The sequence below is a fragment of the Tamandua tetradactyla genome, chromosome 1 (assembly GCF_023851605.1).
Source record: "Tamandua tetradactyla isolate mTamTet1 chromosome 1, mTamTet1.pri, whole genome shotgun sequence".
Lineage (NCBI taxonomy): Eukaryota > Metazoa > Chordata > Mammalia > Pilosa > Myrmecophagidae > Tamandua > Tamandua tetradactyla.
The window spans coordinates 91199151-91218934 of record NC_135327.1 but is presented as its reverse complement, the minus strand read 5'-3'; the positions used below and the strand labels follow the sequence as shown (position 1 = coordinate 91218934).

Here is a 19784-nt window from a genome sequence, read left to right as displayed (position 1 = left end):
AATTTATATTGCATTTACACTCCTATAACCTAAGAATCTACTTTATTCTTAGTAAATTCCAAAGGAACAACTGCACCAGCCTCAGTGCTTCTGGCCTAATGCAATAATACTAGAGTTTTAATAGTAAAAGGTTAATGTATAGAAGTATCAGAAAATTTTAAAAAATCAGTAATAGTAAGTAAAAAGGTAAACAGCCAGCTTGAGTTTTGGGGTTTTGTTTTTTAGCTTAGGCACTAAGGTTTGGAAGCCTGGAAGTTGACTGGTTTTGTTTGCTTTAATCTCAAAGATGGGTAGGTTTTAAAGAGGATTTTGTGTTGCTAGTTCATGCAAAGCTGTGAGATTTAGAGAAAATTGGATTTTTTTTCTTAATGGATTTTTTTTTACCAAGTCATGCCTCACCCTTCAGATTAAATTGCTTTTCTAAGAAATATAAGGCATTTTTCAAACCTGAAAGAAATTTGACTCCAACCAACCCCAAAGTTTCCTATAGAGAAACAGGGAAACTTAACCAAATCAGGCATATGTTCACTCACCTGCCACTAACTCATGCACATTCTTTGCCTTCCCCCAAAAGGTGAGCGCTCGCTAATCAGGAAGTTAAGTGTTACCAAAACCCTTCTGTCCCCTCTTCTTGGCCTGTGTACTAAAAGGTTATCTGAAACTTCACTGCATTGTGCTTAAGTTGAAAAACCGGTCCCTGGAGTGCTGCGGATTCTTCCCAGAAATTCAGACATGACTTCTGGCTCTTCTCCAGGCCCTGGGTCATGGACTGGAGACTGCAGTGCAGCTGGGGGCAACTTCACTAAGCTCAGGCCTGTGGTTTGGGGTGGTTTGACTTTCACAGCCCAGGTACAGCTCTGCATTGCCATCAAGGTGCATTGCTCCATGGTTTATGAGGAGAAAGAAAGTAATTCCAGTTTTTCAAAACAAAAAGATAACTTTGATTCTTGAATTGCTTTTGAGTAAAATGCTGATTCTTCCCTGCCATTGAAAGTGCTTTGTTGAACCATAATGTTTAATGGCTCATAGAGTGAAAAAGAATATTTACAATTGGGATTGAATTGTCCTTTGCTAGGACTTGGTAAGATTGGTGTTAGAGTGTCTAAAGCAAGCAGCAAAAATCACTATTTTTTGCCTATGACTGACTGTAATTGCTCATGTTTTGAATCCACTTATTAACACAGGATGAGAAAGACAGTAGATATTTGGTAAGTATTTGTTGAAAATATCGCTGTCCAAGAGGCACATGTGTGGTAAAAATGCAGACGAGATTTTTCTAGAACCTTCTTCATTTTAAATATTCGGCCATTATACATAGAGATATTACTTTGCCTGGATTATTGATTAAAGAAACATAGCTTCATTGGTCTGGGCTTAGGATAGTTCAAGGAAGAAGCTTTGATTGTGTGTGGGTATTAAAAAAAAATAAAAGCCATTTAACCCAATCGAAAATGGCAAAACAGTATGATCACAAGACCAAAAAGAAATATTTCTCTTGAAGTTCACTTAATTGGTAAATGTGTGTCTCCATTAAGGAAAGCAATAATAGGGGAAGGGAGATGGAAAGTTATTATGGGGTCATGTTTTCTAGAGCTGAAAGTCAGAAATCTTATTTTCCTAAAAGTGCACACGTTATCTTCAAAGTCAACTCCCTGGGCCTCTACTTCCATAAAACAGGCAAAATTGTCAACATTTGTCCTCCTAAACCAACCGGGAAGAGTAAACAAATTCAGCAATGTCTCACTACCTTTTATGTTGGGAAAAGAAATGCTTACTGCCACTCCTGCTCTTTCAACAGATCCAGGAGGATGTTACTTCAGAATGATCTATGACTTTTAAATTGTTAAGAAGTATTTCACTCAACATCGCTGTCTACTGCGAGCTTTGCAGAAACATCCCAGTTTGGTGGAAAGAAGAAAGGAAGACAGTTCCATATGGGAAAGCCTTTCACATGTAAGCCTCTCTGATAATGATGGCCTCTTTATTTAATTCTGCTCACATTTGTTTTGTTTTTTTTTTGTCTGGTGGAAATATAATGCATCTTATCACCAGCCAGAGCTGCTCCCTACCTCAGTGTAACGGAATAACAGCATCATAGCTAAATTCCACTAGTGCCATTCTCTAACCACAAGGTTTGGCCAGTGGCCTAAAATACTTGGCTGCAGTGCTGGGAAATTAGACTGTGAATAACTTGTATGATTAACTCACCTCTAAACTCAGGATAAATGAAACTCCCTTTTGCCAGGGGAGGGGGTAGAGGTTGTAATAGTTACAGAACTTGTTTTCAGCCCTCAAGAAGGAATTAGCAAATGAACTTGGACCCCTTGACCAAGAATCTATCCATAATTGAAAAAGAAAATCAGATTCAATTATACAGCCTGAACACTTTCAAGGTTTAGAGACACTGGAAGAGCATTGGTCGATAGCACATTTAGCATCTTTTTTCCATAAGAAAACCCTTCTAATGCAGGTGCTAAATTGGTCAATGCATTGCATTTGTGCTGAGCACAACATTTTCAATCAGATGAATACCCATTAACTCATTTGTGCCTCAAAAACCAACCTCTGAATCAGGCAGGTAAGATATTTACTATCCGCATTTGGCAGATAAGTAAACTAAAGCTCAAAAAATTAAGCAGCTTGCCAGGACTTAATTGGGATACTAAGTGGCTGATCTGGCTCTAAAATTAAGAAAAACTAAATACAATACAAATTTCTGGAGCATCTTGTTATGGGTCAGAGCCTTCTCTCCAACCACATCTTAATGCCTTATTCTCAGACCCAACGTCAGGATCACTTTGAGGGTCCATCAGGTTCTCCAACCACAGCCTTGGCTCTGCATTTCTTCAGACTGGTGTTCAGAGCTATCAGTTATGCCTCTGCCAAATCTAATAAGAGCTGTTGGCAAACTCACAAAGCTTTTTCAAAACCATTTCCTTTCGCAGGGCTTCATGGACACCCAATTGTTAAGTGTCCTCTCAACTATGCATATTTAAATACTCAATAGTCTATGTCACTTATAGAGCAAGACCAAGTGAAAAACATTTTTGTACCTTTTCATCCAGCATAGAGTATACAATATAGAAGAGAATTGATATGTGTTTGCTGAATTAAGGATAATAATAATTATAATCAAATAATAATACTAGTAACGGATAGTATTTACTCATGACCTATTCTCCAAGTGCTTTAATATAATTAGTTCATTTAATCCTCATAAACATGTTAAACAGGATGGAACACTAACATGAACTTTGTGACCCTTTCAAAAACTCAACCCCGGAACTACCCTAGATGGCAAAGGAAGACAAGGGTAACCTCCATCAACTTAACATAAACCATGAGACATTCCTTGGCAATAGAAGGCCAGACAGCACAGATGAATGATTTGGTAAAGAAGGGATTTTAGTCACCCTTTTTTCTCCACACATTTCCCTGGGTAGACTATTGCCTACCTTACTGCCTCTGAAAGGCACAAACAGCCCAGCATGGCTAGGAGGTACTTAGGTAACTTCTGTGAGAGACCAAAGGAAGAGATGTTTATTTTGTCCAAAATTTAAATTTTCTGTAGCACACTATGTAACTTAACCTATCTGGCCAGTTTATGTATAATCTAAGCACATGGAACCTAGAATAGGGAATGAGATATGACGACTCTGTATAGTTTAGTGTAATATAATGATACATTCCAGAGTATTTTGGGTGAATAATAAAAAAGTATTTGCAAAGTATCTTAAAGGACTGGAGAAAAAATTAAACTTCCCTACTTTGGAAATTCATGGTATTCTCTCAAGCATTGGGGACTCCCAATTTAATAAGCCAAGTCCTTGATCTTGAGCCTGAACCTTATGAAACATGTCTGTAATGATGACACTAGGCCTCCTTACAAGCACACCGAAGTGCCAATGCTACAGAATCTCTTTTGTGGCTCAGATATGGCCTCTCTCTCTCTCTCTCTCTCTCTCTCTCTCTCTCTCTCTCTCTCTCTCTCTCTCTCTCTCTCTCTCTCTCTCTCTCTCTCTCTCTCTCTCTCTCTCTCTCTCTCTCTCTCTCTCTCTCCAAGCCAGAATCTGCAAATAAAGTCATTACTCTCCCACCTCTTATAGGACATGACATCCAGGAATGTAAATTTCCCGGGCAACATGGGACATGACTCCCAGGGATAAACTTGGGCCTAGCACTGTGAGATTGAGAATGCTTGCTTGACCAAAAGGGGAAAAGAAATGCAACTAAGTAAAATTTCAGTGGCTAAGAGATTTCAAATAGAATTAAGAGGTCATTCTGGAGGTTACTTTTATGCAAGCTTCAGCCAGATATTACAAATTGCAACAGTATGCCAAGCCCCAAGGGGTTCCCGAAACCCTACAAAGAACCCAGGGTTCTGTCTAAGACTCTATAAAAGTTTTACTTATAAGTTTATTTTTCAGAGACTTAAAATCTCCAGATTGTTCTTATACCGATAACCCCTGAAACCCAGAGGTATCAGTCTTTCCAAGAATATTAGCAAGTTACCTTCTCCTACCCCTTTTCAATATGAAGAAGTTAGAATGGTCATTGCCCAAATATCCCTGAAGATTGAGAGAATGATCAAATGAGAAGGAGTAGTTGTAACAGAGAAATTTAGGATTTATCAAATGATTATGACTATTGAATCATTATATAGATATTTCTTTTTACTTTCTGGTATATTAGAACAGCCAGGAGGAAATACCTGAAATTGTAGAACCATACCCCATACTATAGTTTCAAATTTGTTCTGTAACTACTTGTTGAACTATACTTTGAAATTTATTACTTTTCTGCATATATGTTGTATTTCACAATAAAAATGATTGTGAAAACTTCGTGTATGATGCCCCTTTTATCCAAGGTATGGATGGATGAGTAAGAAAATAAGGATAAGAAATAAAGGGGGGGGGATAAAGAGTAAAAAATCGGGTAGATTGAAATGCTGTGGGTCAATGAGAGGTAGGTGTAAGGGATGTGGGATCTTTGAGTTTTACTTTTTCTTTTTATTTCTTTTTCTGGAGTAATGCAAACATTTTTAAAATGATCATGGTGATGAATATACAGCCATGGGACAAAATTGTGAGATACTAATTATATACCATGTGTGGACTGTATGCGTAGGAAGATTTCTCAATAAAAATATAAAAGAAATCATGAAAGAAAGATAATAGGAAATAACGTAAAATTTGTAATAGTTGTATTATGTTGAAATTTAAGAACATGAGAGAAAAAAGAAAAGCTTCCAAGTGGAAAAAAAAGATTACCTGCAAAGGATCAATAATCAGAATGACAAGATTTCTCAATTGCAATACTGGACGCAAGAACACAATGAAGTACAATTTCAAGAGATTGAAGGAAAAGACCTTTAAACTAGCATTTCTATTCAGTTAAATTTTCATCGAATTGTGAACATTATAAAAGATATCTTTAGGCATATGAGATCTAATGGTTTTGCCAAACAAAGATCTTCCTTGAAAACAATAAGTACAACAGGAAAGTAGAATTCAGGAATTTTAATGATAAACAGAAGTAAGAATGAAAAATTACATCACAAAGTTTACTGTTACCTAAAATTAGACAGAAACAAAACCAAAAGGAGGAGAGTATGCTTATTAGAATTTAAAAGTAAAATCCTAGATGTTACAATTATGTTACTTACAGATAAGTTTGAGAAATTGAAAAGCAAAATACACATAAATATGAATCATAGTAACTTACGGATCACTACCAGAAGAATAAAAATACATGGTATAACTTTCAAAATAGCAACAGCATTTCATTTATCCAATAGAAGATAGTGAAAAAGAAAAAGAAAAAGAAAAAAAAAGCAACAAAAGATAACTATGAGAAGAGGAAATATGAAATGTCTTAAGTTAAAAACAAGTAATAATTTGAAGCATAAATGTGTTAAAATGATCTCAATCAATATACAGAATGACTGAAAATGACATATGTTCTCTAAAAAGAGATGCTTCTTTCAAAATTAAAAGTTTTGAAAAATAAGATTAAAAATTCATACAAAAATGGAAAAATATTAAAAATAAAGGAATGGAAAAGTCAATTTGGATAATAAATTTTAAAATAAGACGAAGCATATTTAAAGTGAAAAAATTGGGAAAAACCAAAATAAATTAAAATATACTATGATCAGTCATGAATGTTTACATATTTAATTATGCATCTCAAGATACATAAGGAAATGAAAGAATGAACAAATAGATAAATAAATAATAACTCTTGGGAAAAATAGGTAAACCAATCATTGTTTTTTGAGATTTTAACAAATTCATTTCTGAAACTGATAGATGAGGTGACAAGTATAACCAAATATATAAAAGATTTGAATAACATTTTTGACGTTTGAATAAGTAATTATGTAGAGAACCCACAAAAGTGAAATTCATATTATTTACAATAAAAAAGGAACATTCACAAAAATTGCTCATGTACCATCTAACATATTAATTCCATATAATCAACATCACATAAAATGTTATCTATCAAAAATGTAATAAAATTCAGAAAAATAAGAAGATAAAACTCATATGCTTGGAAACTATAAAAATACTACCAAGTCCCAGGATATCCAAAACAATCTGAAACAGAAACAAAGCTGGAGGACTCACACCCGCTAATTTCAAAATCTGCTGCAAAACTATAGCAACCAAAACAGTGTAGCAGAGGCCTAAGGATAGATGAATATATCAGTGGAATATAACTGAGAGTCCCAAAATAAGCCCTCACATTTATGCATTTATGATCAGTTAAATTTTGGCAAGATTCTCAAAACAATTAAGTGAGAAAAGCAGCCTTTTCAAAAAATGATGTTGTAACAACTGAATAGTACCTGCTTAAGAATGAAGTTGGACCCCTATATTACACGCTATACACAGTTCTAAATATAAGAGCTATCAGTATAAAACTTACAGAAGAAAATATTGGAGTAAATCTACATGATCTTGGGTGAGGCAACAGTGTCTTAGATATGACACCCAAATCACAAGTGACAAAAGAAAAAAATGATGACTATGTCAAAATGTAAAAAAAAATAAAGTTTTGCTGCAAATGATCCTAACAAGAAAGTGAAAAGACAATCTATGGAATAGGAGAACATATTTGTGAATTATATGTATGATAAAGAACTTGTATTGAGAATCTATAAAAAACTTCTCAATTTAATAATAGAAGACACATAGCTCAACTAATCATTTCTCTGAAAAAGATATAGAAATGGCCATTACACATAGGAGACAATGTTCAACATCATTATCTATTTCAGAATGCCAATCAAAGCTTCAATGAGATATGACTTTATACTCAATAGGATGGCTAGAATAAAAAAAAAAAAAGATTGTCAATAATAAGCCTTACCAGGGATGTAGAGAAATGGAACCTACACACATTGCTGGTAGAGATATAAAATGGTGTCACCATTTTGGAAAAAAAATTCAGCAGTTACTCAAAAAGTTAAATGTAGAGTAAACATAATGATGCGAAATTCAATGCCTAGGTTTATACCCAAGAGAAAATAAAACATACATCCACACAAAAACTTAAACATGAATGTTCACAGCAGAACTATCCTTAATAGTCCCAAAGTGGAAGCAACCTAAATGTCCACCAACTGATTAATGGATATATACAATGTGGTTTACCCATGCAATGGAATACCATTCAGCAATAAAAAGGAATGAAGTACTAATATATGTTACAACTTGGGTGAGCCTTGAAAGAAACCATTTACAAAAGGCCAAATATTCTATTATTTCATTTACATGAAATATACAAAATAGGTAAATCTATGGTAACAATGTAGATTAGTGTTTGCCTAGAACAAGGAGAGACAGGGAATGAGGGAAAATGAAGATTTAATGGCAATGGGTACAGGGCTTCTCTTAGACGGAATGAAAATGTTCTAAAATTAGATTGTGGTGATTATTGCACAATCTTCTAAATATACTAAAAGCATTGAATTGCACAATATAGTACGTGAATTGTATTTCAATACAGCTGTTTCAGAAAACTACCCAATAACATTCGGGTTGTAAATAAAATTTTAAGGGAAATTTAAAATTATTTAGAACTGAATGAGGTGGAAGAACTGTGCATCAAAATTTACAAAATGCAGAAAACAGCAATACTTAAAAGACTGTAATTTTAAACATACTGTTCTGTAAACAAAATAGATTTAAAACAAATGAACTAATATATGATTCAAGTAGTTGATGCACAGCAAAAGAGCAAACCTCACAAATGAGAAAGGAGGAAACAACAAAGTTTAGGGCTAAAATAAATGGAATAAAGAACAAAAGAGCAATTAAACTAAGAAAACCAAAACAGGGGTCCTTACAAAGATTTATGAACTAGGCATTTGTATGGCAAGATTAATCAAGCAAACAAAAAAATGTTTATTAGAAAAATATTTCAGAAAAACAAGAAACCATTATTGATACAATGGAGATATTAAAGCAGTTTTTAAAAATACCATTAACAATATTATCAATGAATTGGAAAACTTGAGCCAAATGCATAAATTTGAAGAAAAACTATTAAATACTAAAATTAATATAAGAGGAAATAGAAAAACATAAATAAACCATATTATCAAAAATACATAAAAGGGGGCCCATGCTGGCTCTGCAGGCAGAGTTTTTGCCTGCCATGCCGGTTCCTGTCCATGGGGGAAAAAAAAATATATATATATATATTTTTTTATAAATAATATATATAAAAATATATATTTATAATTTTTAATATAATATATATATAATATATAATATTTAATATATATAATATATATTTATAATTTATAAATATTTATAAATAATATATATAAATATATATATATATAAAGACCTCCATCTCTACTGCTTTCACTAAAAGAAAGCCCAGGCTTAAATGTCTTTAACAGAAGAGTTCTACCAATTTTGAAATGAAATGGGGATAAAGGTGGGGAAAGGAAACCTGACGAACTTATTCTATCAGGCTAGTTTATCTGTAATTCCAAAATCAGGTAAGCACAAGAAGTGGAAATTATATGAAAATTTCACTTAAAATCATAGATACAAAAATCAAATTAAGTATTATCTGATGGAATTCTTAGCATATTTAAAAGATTTTATGCTATAATCAATGAGGTGTTATCTCAGGAAAGTGGTACTTAAAAGCAAAATTTAACTCAGAAAAATTATTAGAATATTAGGACTAGAAAATAGTGCCCTTAACTTAATAAGATTTTTATTAATAATATTAAGGTTTTAACATTAGAAACCTTCAGCAAGAATCATATGAAATAGAGAAACATAGATTCAGTCCTCTTAATGTTAGAAATAAGACAAGGATAAGCTCACTATCACTATTGTTCAAAATAATGTTAGAAAGTCTGACCAGTACAATAAAGCAAAAACAAACAAGAAAAAGAAAGAGAGTTAGGGAAGGAGAGAAGGGAGGTAATTAGGGAAGGAGGGAATGAAGATAGAAAGGGAAAAGACAACACAGATATTGCTGTGAATTATATGATTACCTGCACAGAAAACCTAACAATTTTCAAACTATGGTAACAAATAAGAGAGTTCAATAAGGTTACTAAATACAAACTTAAGTTATATGTATTGATACAATTTCTATATACTAGTGATAATCAATTAGATAATGTAATAGAAAGCAAGTTGCCACTCACTATAGCAAATAACTGTACATTATCTAGGAATAGCCCCCCAAAACAATGCACAAGACATTCATTGTGGGAAAATGTTAACACTATTAGAGAACAGCTATGAAAATTTCAAAAAATGGAAATATATACCAAAATTATTGATGAGAAGAACAAAAAATTTTAAGATGTTAATTATCTCAAAATTCTTCCATAAATCCAATGCAATGTCCACTAAACACTAGTGTGGGTAAGTAAATTTCGGCATCTTTGAGTTTTTCTATAAATTCATTGTAAAATTTTAGTAGGAGTAATGTGTAAGGCAAATTTGAAACACAAGAGCAAAGAAAAGGGACTTGCCCTGCCAGTTATGAAGAGTTAGCATAAACTACCATAATTGAAAACTGTGCACTAGAAGTGCAGACAAATAGACAAATAAAACAAACTCTATACAGAGAGAGATGCAGACCAAAGAATGAGAAATTTGGTATATTGAAGAAATGGCAGCAGAAAACAGAGGAAAGAAAAGTGGATGGGTGGACTGATTAATTGTTTAGTAGAGGATATTCAGAAAATAATACTCACTATAAAGTTGGGTCCTGACTTTACATCCTATAAACTCCAAAGGAATAAAAAACCTAAATATAAAGATATAACTTAAAACAAATGGGGTCACATAAGGATATTTTATAATTGAATGGGGAAGTATTTCTTAACAAACCATAAAGCAAAAATTACATTTGACAATGTCAAAATTAAAGGTGTGTCTGTTCAGTGAACAACTCTAAAGATTAAATTAGTTTGTGTGAGAATGTATTTGCAACTTCATGTATCAACAAAGGATTAATCAAGAAAATACAAAGGATTCTTATGAATCAGCCAGAAACAAAATGAACAGCAGAAAAATAGGCAAAGATTATGAATATACAGTTCAAAGAAAGGCAGGAAGGGAAATGGTAGGACAACAAATATGAAGAGATTCTCAACCTCATTTATGTTAGGGTAATAAGAGAAATGAAGATTAAAATAACACATATATTGTTTTATACCCATCTTAATGAAAATTCTCACATCCAGAGTTAGCAAGCAGTTGGGAAATTGATCTCTTCTGTCCTGCTGGTGGGAGTGTGGGCAATAAATGATCCACTGTAGAGCAATCTAGCAAAACTGTGTGAAATTAAATGTGTTTGAACCCTCTAGGACAGGTAATGGTCTGTCCTATGAAGACTTGAATAAGCTTGAGGATGCCACAAGGTAAAAACAAACAGTAAAGCAACCAGATCGTTCAACTCTGACAAAGCATAAAAACCCCCTTGTGTTAATAAGGAGGACCACTGACAGCTGATACTATCCATGCCATACCTTCCCACCCACCCTAAACAGCACAAACAACGGCCCAAGACTCTGGGCCTCTCAAATATGGCAATGCCGTCAGTCTTTGAAGCCAGCTATGACTTCCAAGTTTTGGGGTGCCCACCATGAGTTAAAAAGAGATCCTTGAGAACTGTGATCATTCTTAATACCATGTATCCTTCATCTTAAGTACATAGGTTGCACAAAAACAAAGTAAATACAACCTTAGCCATATCTTTGTCATTATTCTCACAAGTTCTTGACTCTAGACCAGCCTTTTGGAACCTGGCATGCCTACTTTGACCCTGCATTCTCTTTCCTAGGTATATATCCCAGAAAAAGACATATGCAGGGACAAGAAAAGACTATGAATAAAAGCGTTCTTTACTTCATTGTGGGTGATTAGGTAACATTGGGGTCCAACCAAGTTTTCATCAATAGTGGAATGGATAAGGATTGAGTTGGCTGTTAAAGGATGATTTGGACTTATACCAGGAAAGAAGTTAGGAGAAGTCTGTCTTAAGAACAGAAGCAGCATCGACATCCGTATAATGTATGAAAAGAACAAAAGACTTTTGTGATACTACAAAGAATAACGATGGTAAGTAGGTGGGTAGGTGAGTGGCAGGGCAGATTCCTACTAGCCATGAGGATGGTTTGGAGTGGGAGGAAGTCAGAAAGCAGGAAGATCAGAAAACTGGCTGCTGTAATTCAGACAAGAACTTTTGCAGACCTACAGGGATTGAGGGTGGAGATGGAAAGAAGGGGATATGTTTGAAATGGATTTACAAGAAAGAATTGGCAGACTTGATTGTGGTAAGAATGAGAGAGAAGAAAGGATAAGCCTAGGATAACTCCCCATATTACTAGCTTGGTTTGGGCTGAATGTTGATGCCGTTAATTGGATGAACATTTTGGATGACAAAGATAAGTCATCCAAAATTCAGAATCTTCAGGCTTAATAGCTAATAAAGCCACATAGACAAATATTTACTATGAAGTCTGGTGAGTGACATTATAATAGCACGTGCAAAGTTCAGTAATAGCATCAGGGAGGGGAAACTAACTTTGCCTTGTAGGCATATAAGATAGTAGTTAGGAGTACAGATTCTGAGGCCAACAAACAACCTGGGTGCAAATATGGATTCTAATTCTGAAACATTGTGTTACTTAACCTTTCTATGCCTTGGGTTCCTTATCTGAAAAGCTGGAATAGCAGTAGCACCTCTATCATAGGATTACTGTGAGGCTTAAATTAAAACAGTGCCAGGAACATAGACAGGACTCAAATAATTGGTGAATTAGCCACTAAGGAGAGATTTAGAAAGGAAATAATTTTCCAGCCGAGCCCTGGCAAGTGCTTAGGAGTTTTCCAAGTGGACAAACCAAGAAAGTGATGTCAGGTAGAAGAAAAAATGCTTGCAAAGGCTTGGAGCCAAGGTAAAGCACAGAATGATTCAGTGTGGCTGGAGGGAATCATTTGTGTCTGTTATTAGAAATAGATGGGTCTGGGCAGGTACCCAGAGCCAGATCAAGAAGTGCATTACGTTCTGTGTTGAGAGATTTGACTTCATCTTGTAAAAGATACTAGAAATCAAATGAAGGGTGATAAAAGATGAGGATTGACCTGACATGGTCTCTTATTCTAGAAGTCCTGTCCACACAACTCACCTCGGGCTGGAGGGATATGAGGGGGCAGGAATGGGCTTTGAGGCCAGTGAAAGCACAACTGAAGAATTCACCTTACTCACACAGGGAAGATTATTTTTACCATCTTGATATGGCTATGAGGATTCTAGAGCTAGATCTAGTGTCTGATCTTTAGTTCATATACAGCATATTGTTCTGAGTAAGTACATGGATTCAACAGCCTAAACCATTTCTGCATGTTCTTCCATGATTCCTATGCTTAGCAACTTAGAGCCGTATGCCACCCACCCGCCTGTCTTGGGAAAGCAGTCCCTTGGGCTGACCTGTCCCTGGATGCCCATCCTGGTCCTAGCCAAGTGAACACCATGCCCACCTGTTTAGTCCTGGCTCAGTAAGCAGGAACTAGATGTGGTTGCTACACCTTTCCAGTGTGGAATGGAAGAGTCCTGTGTCCGCCCATGTTCTTCAGGGGCAGTTAGCTTTATGCTTCTATCCCTCTGTGTCTAATCCTCTCTGAAATGGAACTGAAAGAGATGCAGGACATAGGACTGAGTCTGAAATAAGACAAAGACGTCACTTATTTCATGAGCTGCAGATCGTAGTCTTCACAGAAACAATTTTTAAAAGTAGTATCAATGGAAGAAACAGGAATTCAGGACAGGCAGGCTGTCCAAAAGAGACATGAAATTTTAGATTTCTAAACAAAGAAGATTCCACATAGAGGCAGGAGACAGAATGTGGGAAAACCAGGTGAGAACAAGAGAGATCAAAGTCAAGGTGGAAACAAACAGGGCATGGTGTTTACTTGGCTAGGACCAAGATGGGCATCCAAGGACAAGTCAGTCCAAGGAACTGCTTTCCCAAGACAGGCGGGTGGGTGGCATACGGCTCTAAGTTGCTAAGCATAGCAATCATGGAAGAACATGCAGAAATGGTTTAGGCTGTTGAATCCATGCACTTACTCAGAACAATGTGCTGTATATGAACTGGAGATCAGACATTAGATCTAGCTCTAGAATCCTCATAGCCATATCAAGAGGGTAAAAATAATCCACCCTGAGTGAGTGAGAGGGATTCTTCAGTTGTGCTTTCACTGGCCTCAAATGTCCTTCCTAGCTAAGACATTGGAGAAGGCTCAGGAAGTTGGGCACTGGATCAGCTAAAATCATTAGGGGGTTATTGGAACTGCTCAGGAGTCCCTGGAGACCATCCCAGCAGTATAACTTACTGACTGTGGACCTCTCATTTTAAAGGAATATGCTCAAGGGAGTATGATACAGTAAAAAGGATATTTGGACTTGGAGATAGAATGATTTGTCATTCAGGTCATGTGACCTTGTATAAAGCACTTAACCTTTCCAAACCTTCACTTCTTATATGTTCAATGCAGCATGCACACACACACACACACACACAAGCACAACTTTCCAGCCCTGGCTACCTAATAAGTCACTAGAAACAAAATAAAATAATGGATACAAAAGCACTTAATGAAGCTATAAAGCTTATACTAATGAGGTAAATTATAATCATTAATGTGATTTTACTAGGGGAAGAAATGTTGACAATACTAGATACTTGCTCTTTCAAGAGTTTGTCAGTCTGTGGGAACAGGGAAATACCAAGGATGGAGATCTGACCTAGGGATAAAATTACCAATTCATTCCACCTTCCTTTCAGGGTTCTTATGACAATTAACTTGCCAAGTTTCAACCACAAGACCATGTGTTTGCTAGATCACGTGGGGAAATGTGGTTTATTCTGATTATTTGCTTGTATTAACATTATTAGCGCGGTACTTCATTTATCACACTGGCCCAAATTCAATCTGTCAGGAGACTTCACAGCACATGAAAGTGTAAAAATACTCTAAAATGCAAGTGATTTTTAAAATAGAACAAGCCTGAATTCACCTCCTCCTCAGCAGACCTTGGAGCAAGCACCTCGGTCCTGACACAGACTGATGTTCATGCTACTGACAGTCCTGAGCCATTCCAAAGTTGTAAAGAGCCTTCTGAATTGTCAAAGGAATATCCAACTGTACTAATGATACCTTTAATATTAAATGTGCCATAATTATTCTAATTATTTGGAAGTCAGTAATCTGTGTCCTGACCCAGCTAGGTCATTTGATCAACTCGAGCGCACTGAGTAACTAAACACTTCCTCATTGATATTTCTCTCTTCCAATTACAAATAATCTGCTAAATTTAGTTACTAAGGTGAAGAATCATTATAAAACCTCAGTTCACAATGATTTTTTTCTAAGTCATAAGTTAGTTCAGTAGACAAGGATTGTTCTCCTTTGGTCTCATATCCCCCCCTTTGTTTCTGCATACTTATGTCTGTGCCCTACGAACTTTGCAGGTCGCCAATACAACCATCCTGCTTAACGATTTTGCACTTTTGTATAGGCTGCTCTTTCTGCCTTCAACATCTTCCTTACAGGGTGAATGCTAGCTCAATCATCACATATCAGGAAAGCTTCTGCTCATGCTTAAAAACTTATCACAGGTGTTATCTTCTTGATGAAGCCTTCCCAAAACCCCTACCTCTCTCTTTCTATGTCTTCAAAGTCCTTCACAGAAGTTACTGGTTACAAGTGAAGTTTATGTTTGTGGTCTCCAAAAGGCTGAAAGCTCCTTAGGGAAGAGGAATTTGGGGTGTTCATCTTCCATGTGTCCTTTTCTCAGTCCAGGGTCTAGCGTTGAGGTGTTTCCTGATCCTTTCAGATCAGGAAAACAGGTTTTTCCTTAGGACAAATGGGTGTGGATTATGAAAATATTATGCAAGATTAGTCAAACATTACACTGTTTCCTTCAGGAACTGTTCAGGCACACACGTTTCAGGCAGTTCAAGTGTGGGGCTGCTGTTGCATGCAGGTGGATGAAGGCTGCCGATGGGGCTCTGATGACCAGCTAGCTCCCTTAAGGGGGTCACGTTCCTTGTCCTGAGAACTCCGCTACAGCTGAAGGAGGTAAGACTGTTTATCAAGAAATTTTCTTGATACCATAGCCACCAAAATGTTTTCCCTGATCACTGAAGAAAGAGACACAGAAAGTCTGCCTTCTTTTCTTGCCCTTCCTAATCATAAAAATGTTTTGACTGTTCTGTAACTAACAGAAATCTATACAAGTGGAGTTGTTAGAAACAAATGGAATGATGTGAAATGTTGTTGGTGATCAAGGAGTTGAAATGTTCACTGGGGAAGAGATGTAAGAAGGAGTATAAAATCTGGGTCACTTTTGTGGCTAGAGGGGTAGAGCAAGAAAAATAAGCTACAGTTGTAGGGGCTAAAAATTGACAATTAGTTTGTGTGACCTTGAAAGTGATCAGATTCTAAAGAAGCATAGAAAGAGTAAAGTCCAGGAAGTAAAACCATTTTGTAAGTATGCAGCTCCATTTCTGGTTTCCAGTGATATTTTTTGTGTGTGTCCGCACATTGCAGAACAATTTTAGAATGTATAAATCATAGTGGTTCTTTGGTACCTCGTCATTAAAATATGTTGCTTATTAATGAAACATGTGCTAAACATTAATGAAATTGAATATTCCAATCAGTCTTCTTATGTATATGTTTATCCCCTTATATAAAATCAAAGCCATTTTATTTTTACCAGATACTTTACTTAAGTCATGGAACAGCTCGTCTTCACTTCTGGTTGTGATGTGTAGCTGACTCATTTTAACCACCATCAACTGGGTAATTGTCAGGAGAGAGGAAAGTGGTGATTTCATAATTACCTATTTGTGTTTGATACTATGTAGCTAAATAATAACTTTCCTGGACCATTCCCTCAATTCCTACAAGGTAAGAGATCAAGAAAAGAAGGGAGTTGAAGGAAAGATGTTTTTATACGGAAGTTGTGGCAGGGCTGTTTCTTTAATCCTTTTCATTACTTTTACTACATGGAGTTAAAAACCCAATAAAGGAAATGCTTTCCTTTCTGCAGAGGAAGTAAAGAGAGCCAGAGAGAAACAAGCTGGCATGTCCATTCAACAGACTGCTATGTAACCTCTAAAAATAAGTAAGATTCATGTTATCTGCCTTGTAGTCCTAAGTGAAAAAGTCTGGAAGACAAAAACTGGCAATAACTTTTATGTTAAATATCTTGCAAGAATGAGAATGTGGGGACACTAATTTCTGACTTCATTTCATATACAATTGTATTGTTTTAAATGTTTGCTTTGAGCCAAACTGATACACTCCATATATAAAGAAAGAATGGCTGAAGAAGGAGACGTAAATGAGAGAAAGAGAACAAAGGAAAACCAGGATGCAAACTGCAAGAATGTGATCTGGGCATAAAGCTTTTGGGGAACAAGTGATGTCCTATTTCATTATGACACAATAAAAGTATTTTGTTAAGCAAAGAAATAGATTATCTGTTTTGAATCTTCTTTAATGGATTTTTTTTACTTATAATAAACTAGTTTTTTAATTAAACACTAAACTTTAAGCAAATTTAATTTAATGTTAATTTTAAAAAGGGCTTCAGGGAAAGGAAGAGTAGTACATTTGGAAACCTATTTTAATTCAAAAGAAAAAAAAAAAGAAAAGAGTTGGACTCCTAGAACCATGGCCAGCACAGAACAATTTGGACAAGTTTCAGAGAATTGCAGAGACAAATGAGGGTTGGCAAAGGAGAGGGAGAGACCAGCAGGTAAATAATAAAACCCTTTGTAAAATATTATTTTTATAATGTGCTTAATATTTCATCAACTAGGTGTCTCACTGGACATTTAAGTAGTTTTACAAAGTTTTTTTTTGTATTATAGGTTCTGGTAAATAACTATTGAAAATGTTTTCAGAGAAGAGATTCATATCAAATCTCAGGCTTCTTATGTAAAAAGCACTCACCCAAATTATATTATTTATTCATTTTCTACTTATTTATCTCTAATAAATCTTTGATATTTGATTATAAGTCTTACAAAATAATTTGACAACTTTTATATACCTCAAATCTCTTATAGAGAAATCTCTGGGATGGGAGGGATGGGGAATGAAGTTGGTAGAAAAGATGGCCAAGTCAAAGACGATAAAGCTCAGAAGAAAGCAGGTTACTCTGTACGTGACACAGTTAATAAATTGTGGAGCCTGGATCTAAATTTAAGTCTGTCTGACTAAAGGAAAAGTTTTGTAAATGCAAAACATTACATGTTCAGGTAGCTGTACTTAGAGGCTTGTGTGTCTATTTGCATTTTCTACAAGGGCAGTCTTTATAGAACTGACAAAGCACATGGTTCTCTGTGATGAGATGTGAGTGGTCCCGAAGAAGTCTTACTTGGAGATTGCCATGAAACGCTAATCCAGGATAAGAGGCCTCCACTCCATTGGAAAATGGGAGAAAAATGGATGTTATGGTAGACAGAATAATGTCCACCCTGCAAAGAAGATGCAAATATATTGCCTCACATGGCAAAGGGGACTCTGCAGATGTGGTTAAATCAAGGATCTTGTGTTGAAATAATCCTGGATTATCTGGATGGGCCCAATGTAGTTAGAAGGATTCTTACAAGAGGGAGGTAAGGAGGTCAAAGTCAGAGAGAGGATATGTGGATGGCAGCAGGTAATTGTGATGTAATTTGTAGACAGAAGAAGGGCAGGCAGCCTCTAAATTCTAGAAAAAACAAGGAAACAGGTTCTCCTATAGAGCCTCTAGGAGGGGTGCAGCTCTTCTGACACCTCGATTTTAACTCATAAAACCCATTTCAGTCTTCTGAACTCTATAAATATAAGATAATACATTTGTGTTGTTTTAAGCCACTAAGCTTGTGACTGTTAAAGCAGAAATAAAAAACTAATTTGATTAGTTTAACAGTCATAAGCTTAGTGGCTTAAAACAATTTCAACCCTTAGTTTCAACCAAAGGTAAACAGAATCTAAGGTCAACTGTACTCCCTGGTTGGTCTGATTCAGCCTGCAGAGTTGTGGGAATGCATTCACAGGGGACAGCTCATGGCCTGCTACCTGTCCTAAACCAGGGGGGCTGAAAGCACTGGACTCCTGCATTGGGAAAGTAGAAGGAGGCATTGTATAGTAATATATTTTACCTACTGTCCTGACTTCTGGATCTACTGTTTCTCCTTTGACTTCCTAAATGTGGTTTCTAATCCCCAGGTTAAGAATGGTGCATGCATGTGGGTTGGGGGAGGAGGGGGATGCAGGGAGACAGCATAGAGGAAAGGGGCAGTGAAGTTCTTAATTGAATAACACTTCTGTAAGGACCTAATATAGGCATACACTGTGCTTGGCCAGTGTTCAAAGACAATTTTCCCAAGGAGCACCTTTATGGGCTCTTCAAAGACACTCCCCAGGCCTCCACTGTAACCTCCTTTTACACCTATCTGCTGAGATATGAACAGAGAAGACATTGATTCACTGTTGCACAGTGACATTAGACTAGCATTTACATGGCCATATTTTCCTCTTCTTGAATTAGAACACGTATTTTGATATGTAGTCCTAAAATGGGATAATCTGATTGAAATTGAGCTTGCTCTAAACAGTCTTGACTACTATGGCTGGATTGAGGAAATATTTTCTGATCCTGAATAAAGAAATGAACAAGCATCTGTGCAAAGCTTTAAAAAAAAAAAGCTCTCATTTATTCATGATGTATAGATGGGCTCCTAAGCAAAGCCTAGGGAAGAGAACTCAGAGTCATTGCCAATATTCTCAACTTCAGTTTGCTAATCTGACACAACTTTGGTAAAACTACATGGCAGGCAATGACATCCCAAAGATGTCCATGTTCTGATCTCCAGAACCAGTGACTGTATTACTCTATATGACAAAGGAAGGCCTAGGTGGCAGATGGAGTTAAGGTTGATAATCAGCTGGCTTTATAGTTAGGGAGATCATCCTGGATTACTTGGTCGGGCCCATTACAATAAAAATGGTCCTTAGATGTGGAAGAAGGAGAGGGAAGTGTCAGTATGAGAGTGATAGGATGTGAAAAGAATTCATCAGCCATTGCCAGTTTTGTAGATGGAGGAAGGGGCCGTGAGCCAAGGATTGTGGGCAGCCTCTAGAAGTTGGAAAAGACAAGGAAATAGGTTTTCCTCTAGAACCTCTCCCCTAGAGCAGCCCTGCTGCCACTTTGATTTTAGCCAG

General features: G+C 36.1%; 1 protein-coding gene across 2 annotated transcripts in view; it reads left to right on the top strand.

Annotated features, from left to right (window-relative positions):
• Window positions 1–15492: 15492 nt before the first annotated feature.
• ITPRID1 (ITPR interacting domain containing 1) overlaps window positions 15493–19784 on the top strand; it is a 148321-nt gene continuing 144029 nt past the window's right edge. For both annotated transcript variants that reach the window (XM_077120409.1, XM_077120399.1), the window contains exon 1: window positions 15493–15641. The gene's annotated coding sequence lies outside the window, so the exon portion shown is untranslated. The remainder of the gene's footprint in view (window positions 15642–19784) is intronic.